The sequence below is a fragment of the Sturnira hondurensis genome, unplaced genomic scaffold, assembly GCF_014824575.4.
Source record: "Sturnira hondurensis isolate 20B ecotype Veracruz unplaced genomic scaffold, ASM1482457v3 Scaffold0002039, whole genome shotgun sequence".
In the NCBI taxonomy this organism is placed as follows: domain Eukaryota; kingdom Metazoa; phylum Chordata; class Mammalia; order Chiroptera; family Phyllostomidae; genus Sturnira; species Sturnira hondurensis.
Window position 1 is genome coordinate 2,278,916 of NW_028074670.1, and position 7,007 is coordinate 2,285,922.

At 48.6% G+C, this 7,007-nt stretch overlaps 1 long non-coding RNA gene across 1 annotated transcript; it reads right to left on the reverse strand.

The window, feature by feature from the left end:
- Positions 1 to 783: 783 nt before the first annotated feature.
- Positions 784 to 4,481, reverse strand: LOC118982726 (uncharacterized). The gene is made up of 3 exons (XR_005065591.1): positions 4,403 to 4,481; positions 4,195 to 4,286; positions 784 to 878 (listed from the first exon to the last, which is right to left on the reverse strand). It is a non-coding gene; the product is annotated as an uncharacterized LOC118982726 (long non-coding RNA).
- Between the last annotated feature and the right edge of the window lie 2,526 nt (positions 4,482 to 7,007).

The following is a 7,007-nucleotide window of genomic DNA, read 5'->3' on the forward strand; positions in this document are numbered from 1 at the left end:
TTTCCCATCTGCAAAATGAGAAGGCTGACTTCAGTCACGCTGAGGTTTCCTGTTTCAATGAGTATCTGTCTCCGTGTTCCAGACTCAAGACCCTAGGCCTTAGCCACAGGCCTCAAGCAGACTTCCTTCCCCTCCCGCTCAGCAAGCCTCACTGGCTCTTGACCCGAGGAGCAGCTGCCACTCAACAGCATCCACGCCTGAGTTCATCCGAGTCTCTAGGGCGGGACCCCAGCATCAGTAGGTTCCACAGCTCCCGGGTGGCTCCGTCATGCAGCCACAACAGAGAATCGTGGCTCCAACAGCTCTGTGTGAACCCTCAACAGGAAATCTTTTCTCTTTTTCTTCCTTTTTAAAAGATTTTTATTTATTTTTTTAGAGAAGGGAAGGGAAGGAGAAAGGGAGAGAAAAATTAATGTGTGAGAGAAACATTGATTGGTTGCCTCTCACATGCCCCCATCCAGGGACCTGGCCTGCAGCCCAGGCATGTGCCCTGACCTGGATTTGAACCTGCAACCTTTCAGTTTGCAGGACAGTGCCCAACCCACTGAGCCACACCAGTCAGGGCCAGTGTATCTTTTTCTTTGTATTGTTGACGCTCTTCCAGACGTGCCCATTTTAGCCCCTTGGCCTGCCTTCACCCAGCCCCTGCCCCTTCCCTCTGGCCGTCCCCACACTGTTGTCTGTGTCCATGGGTGGCACCTATGTGTTCTTGGGCTAATCCTGTCACCACCATCAGGGAGTCACTTTTACAAATGAAATAACCTTTCACGTTATTTTGGTTTTTCTTCTATTTAGGGGTCTTACACCGTCTAGAGCACAGACAGTCATGCTCAGTTAACTACACTTTGGGTCTGATTTGCCTACGAGACCACTTTGCTCTGTGTTGCCGAAGAGAAAAAATTAGAGAAAAGTAAAGTCTAGAGAAATGTTTCATGGCCAGGGTAGAACTTTTTATAGAATCGTTTCCTTGCTCAGTGTTTCTCATCGTGGTATTTTTTCTGTGGGAAAATTGATCCAGTTTTTATCTTTTCGACTTATACCACCTTTTCCTAGAATATAACCTGTTTAAACAATACCTGCCCTTTTTTGCTTGTGCATGTGCATGCGTGGGTGTGAGAACAGTCAACATTCTTCAAGACAGGGCAGAGCCCAGCACTGAGAACAAGGCAGGACTTGGAACTCCCTGATAAGAGATGTCTCCGCAAGGCCATGGGTGGGGGGCTGTGGGTGGGTGCTGGACGCCGGCAGCTGGGCTCTTCTGACCCTGGGCTTCGCGTCCCCCCACACACACGCTTCACCTCGGCAAGGTACCGTGTCCTGTGACCAGCTGCCCCCGTTTGCTCGAGACCGAGGGGTTTCCTGGGATGCAAGACTTTCAGTGCTAAAACTTGGGAAATTCCAGAAAACCAGGATGGCCAGCCAACCTACAAGTGTTGTGGGGCTGGGAGCACCGCCTCCATCTTTCACCACTGCCACATGCTGCCGATGGGCGGGATGCTCCGACAGCCGCCCCCGCCCCCGCTCCTCGGATGCCTGCGACTACCCCGGCACCTGGGGAGAATGACGCCAGAGCTGCCCTGCTGAGGACCAGGTGGCTGCACTGAGAGAAATGGGGTAGCAAAAGCAACCTCTGCACCGTGAGGCTCTTAGGTGCAAGTTTCCAGAGCCGGAGGCCCTGCCACGTTGACTTTCATCAGCAATCTCCAAATACCTGAGTGCCTGTCATTAAAAAAAAAAAAAGGACATGACCTGAGACCAGGGAATTACCTGGGGAACTCATGGCTCACCCCAGAGATTCTGACTTCACTGGGGTGGGGCCCAGGTTTGCACACACACACACACACACACACACACACTCTTCTTGACTTTTCCCCCTTGGTTTCTCTCCAGGCAGGAAATTTCTCCACTGGGTATGAAAATTTTATCACTCTTAAACTTCTCTAGTTCTCGCTAAGGTTATCTTCAGCAAAAATGGCCTCCTGGAGAAATCAGAACTTTTTGCTCTATCAGTGGCAACCAGATGATAGATTCTCTTCCTGGGCAATTCTAACATAGGAGTTCAAGACACTCTTCTTCCTCTGTGAGTAAACTGTCCTCTCCTGGCTGCGGGGGCTTGTTCGGGGTCCCCCTTCCCTGCCAGCTCCCTCCTGGGTTTCTCCTCACCAGGAGCCACAGTTTCAGAGGTTCGCTTCTTCCCCATCTGGCACCCCTGGTTCTGCTCGACCTCTTGGCCCGGAACCCCCTGAGTTCTATAGTTTTCCTCGGGGTGTAGAAATGGAGGGCTCCCATGTCATTCCGTGGGCCCGCCTCACCCGGCCAGCCCGCTGCACAGGAGGCCCAGCCACAGGGTCCCTGGCGTGCCCACATCCTGTGCCGTATCTAGAAGGTGACCAGTCTCAGGGGCTGTGGTTGCCATGTGAGGCAAGGTCTCTTGAGGCCAAAGCAACAGTGGTCAAACTGGGAGACCAGGTCTGTTGACAAGCGACAATGACAGCTGACCAGACAGCCTACGGAGGTGAGCTGACAGCAACCCAGAGCCTGATGTTCTCCTTCCAAGGTCCCGGTGCCCATTTTCATGCTCTGGCTATGCTCAGGGTCTCTGAGATCCTCACCCTAGTTTCCTCTTGAGCGAAGCCCACAATAGCAGGTTTCTGTTGGCTGCCAGCAACCAACCCCAGGGAGAGTCACCAACGTCCGCTGCCCCCATAGGCACCTTCTTGGAACCTAAATCCGAGCCTTTCCGGCTCTCACAGTCTCCTTTTCAGCTCCAAAGAGGCCTGCACCCACCGCGCCTTGGGTCTGTTTCTGGAGTTTGAGGAGAGCTGGCCTCTTCTCTCACCTGGGCGCCCTCGCCCTGGCTGCCGCAGAGCCCCAGGCCCTCGTCCACCCCTGCAGTTCCCGTGGCTCGGGCTGCGTCTCCCCATTGTCCTCTGCCTAGGAACATTCTACAGTAGAACACTTTTGAAAACAAAGTAAAGAGTGGTTTCCTCACATTCCTGTCAGCCTTTGTCTTTCAAGACTAAGGAGTCTTAAACTGGAGGGCTCCCCACTCCCCCACACTACCCTCCCTGGCTCTGGCCCAGACCTTTAGGGGTGGGAGCGGGGCTGCCCAGGATTGCTGGGCTCAGCCGGCAAGTTGCAGAACACTCATTAGGCCTTCAGTTTCACTCGGTTACCCCATTCCACCCTGCCCTGGTGCTGGAGTGAGAATCAGTCAAGTGACAGGCCAGGGCACTCAGCTAACCGGAGCAGAGCGGCCTTGACTCCAAGATGCATTCCTAACCATCGTACAGCCCTGCCTCTTCCTGGCCCCAGTCTCTAACAGCCCCCAGGGCCACATCCTCAGCTAGCCTCTCCTTTGTCACAGCCCTGTGAGGCCTAGGGGCGGGGGGGGGGGGGGGGGGNGGCAGGGGGGGGGGGGGGGGGGGGGGGGGCTGGCTTCTCCTCTTCTAGGATGCAGTGTGGGCCTCAGGGGAGAGCTAGAACAATGCTGAGCCCCTTATCAACAGCTAATCCCACCCTGGCCAGCTTCTGGACTTCCCTTCGCAGAAATGCCAACTCTTATTTTAACACATGGCGTGTTCACTTCTGAGTCACCTCAGCCCCAATTGTGTGTAGCCTCAGTGGTGACAGCCCCTCCCTAACACCTCAGCCAAGCCCTTCCAGAGAAGTTAAAACCAAATACCTTCAAGTCCATCCGGAACATGCCTGACTTCCTTCTGCCCTGTCACGAGCTGCTGGCGCCACAAAATACAGAAGCTAGAAAAGACCCTAGAAATCATCAGATCCCACCCCCTCATTCATAGCTGAGCTCACTAAATCCCGGTAAGGACAGTGCCTCACTCAAGGTCACATAGCAAGGTCAGGCAGAACTCCTAGTCCAGTCCCTTGCTCCTTATCTTCTCAAAGGACAAGAGGAGAGAGGAAAGCTGAGGGGTAAGTGGCTGTTCGGTTTCGTTCCTATTTAGACTTCCATTATATACTTGCCCAAAAAGGGTGTTTGTCCCACTCAGGAGTCAGCACTGTCCCCATACCCTCCACCCCCCAGCAACAGGAATGGTCTCAGACACCTCAGGTATCAGGGGTGACTTTGCCCAGAAAAAGAAGTATCAAGAACCCCCACGAATCAGGGCCTCTAAGTGCCCCAAGTGAGGCACTTAGCAGGAAAAAGGCTAACAAGAAAAGAGTTGGTACCATGAGAAGTCCGCACACCAGTCCCTTCCAGTGACATCTGCAGCTCTGGAAAACGAGACCTGGGCCCAAGATGACCTCCCAGAGGCCTTGTTCTGAGACAGTGAGAAGGATTTATAACGCACCCAAAAAGGGGTTTGGGCTAACCTCAGCAAACCTCGCATTCAGCCTGCCACAGTTCAGCCCTGCACCCCTGCACTTTCTCACTCACCAGCACGTGGGCTCTGAGGCCCACCAGCAGCCTCTATCTGAGCATTTGCAACAACAGAAAGACCCAGGTCAAGCCACTCACCCTCCCGGTAAAGTGTGTAGACTAATACACCCTTCCTCCAGGGCTGGTTTAAGCACGAAAGCATTTGGAACGCTGCCTGGCATGTGATCACTTAGCTGTCATTATCATCATCATTATTATTTTAAGCACTCAGCAGTTAGGACCGGCTTCCTTTAGCCTCAAGTGTGTCACCCAAGGGCCAGCATTGTGAAGGCAGGAAGTGTAAGCCCTGTGATCCTCAGGGTCATTCTGGGTACAGCTCCAGGGGATGTCTGTGAAGTGCAGAAACATAAGCCAGAAACTGGGGTTGGAACATTCCAGAACTGGAATGGAGGGTTTGGTCAGTCTGGTGTGTGTTCTACAACTCAGCAAAAACATCTAGTGAACATTTACATATGTGTTGCTCAATATTTGCTAAAATACTTCCATCTTCTACTTCTGTGTTTTAACACACATAGAAGTAAGACGGAGGTTTTCATGTGACAGAGAGAGACTGAAGGCCAGAGAGGGTGGGCTCTGGCCTGTGGGGGAGCTTAAACTTTTAGCTCTCAAAATCCTAATATACTTTGTGATGCCTTTTTAAGGGCATTTTTAAGCCTTATACATTTGATTACAAGCTTGTTTTTAATTTTTCAATTTTTCACTTTGAAATAACTTAGACTTAAAATGCATTGCAAAAATAGTAAAAAAAAAATTGTTTCAACATACCCTTTACCTAGCTTTCCCACATGTTAACATCTATGAAAACAGACTGATCAAAACTAAGGTATGAACAGTGATACCACACTATCTCCAGCTCCTATTCCAGCTTTGCCGACTGTCCCACTGAGGTTCTTCTGCTCCGGGATCTGTCTAGGCTTACACACTGCACTGAGTTGGCCTGTCTCCACAGTCTCCTCCAGTCTGGGATAGTCCCTTCAATCCCTGTCTTTTACTATCATAACATTTTTGAAGCGCAGTGGCCAATTATTTTGCAGAACGTCCCTCACTTTGGGTGTGCCTGGTGTTTTCCCAAGCTTGGACCGGGCTCACACATTTTTGGCAAGAACACCACAAAATGGGTACTGTGTCCTTCTCAGTACACCGCACAGTGGGGCTGGTGAAGGTGCTACACCTCCTTCCTGCTCAGGTGAAGTTTGACCACGTGGACATGGTGCCTACCAGGTGTATCCACTGCAAAGATGCTATTTTCCCTTTGTAATTAATGAGTAGATTGTGGGAAGATAGCTTGAGACTATGAACCTATCTTGCTTCTCATCAAACTCATACCCACCTCTTTCAGCCCTCCATCGATGGTCTTGCCAGCGACAGTTAAGACTACGATGTTGGCCAAATGGTGATTTCCCATTTTCATCATTCCTTCTACATTTATTAACTGGAATTGTACTGTAAAGAAAAGCATTCCTTTTTTCTTCATTTATTTATTTATTTTTGCAATTATTTCTATCAATGTGGATAGTTACTTTATTCCGTGCATTAGAATCCAGTACTATCTTAATTTATTTGTTATTCAAATTGTGGCATAGTTGGCCATTGGGAACCTCTTTAATGTGGCTTCTATGACCTTTTATAATGTCATCATTTTGAACACTTTTTTCTAGCAGTGCAAAATCTTCCAGCCTTATTGATGTTTTCCTTGTCCCAGCTGTAGAATCAGTGCTTTTTCCAAGGATTTCTTTTTACTAGAGAGTGGTACTTAGAAGCCAAGGTCTAGGAGCTAGTATGCTCATAGATGCTGGGGTATCATCATTTCCAATCCCTCTCAAAGGGCAAAGCTCGGAAATATGTTTGCAGGCAAACACACATACACACCCACCTACATCTATCTCTATTTCTATATCTAATAATCTATGATTACAAAACCATGAATTCATGCCAAGTCTCCTGACTCCAGTTCAATATACAGTGTGCATTCTAGCCTCTCCCTTTCCATTTCTGTTACTCCAATTTCAACAGTGAAAATATGGTTTTCACTGCCCATAGTATATTTACTTATCTGCTTAACCATGAAATACACCTGAAATATTTTCAGGGTTTGTGTGCCTTTTTTAAAAAGTGTGCTATTTTAGTCAAACAATGGGATGTTAATGATCTGATGTTGAGTTAAAGGTGAGTCAAGACAGCCTAATGTTCAATAAAGCGAGCTCTGGAAGTAGGCAATTCTTAGTCTTTCTGAATCTCACCTTTCTTATATATAAAATAGGGATAATTATATTTAGCTCATAAGATTTTGGTGAGAGTGAAAGAGATCATTATGTAAAGTGCTCAGCACATAGGAAGCCCTAGATAAATACTACACATTTTATTAGCTACCAATTAGAAAAATAAAGCAAAATTTCCTGTTGTTATCTAATTGTTTTTACAAAAAGTTGACCCATAATAATACCAGTTCAAATTAGGGAAATAAGTAAGAGGTTGGGAGATTTGAGATTTGTCATAAAATTTCTTTTCATGTATTCAATAGTTGTGATGAAATAATTACCATAATTGTTCTCCAGTAGATGGCAGCACTTGTACCACTGACTGAGTAGGGTTCCTAGTGAAT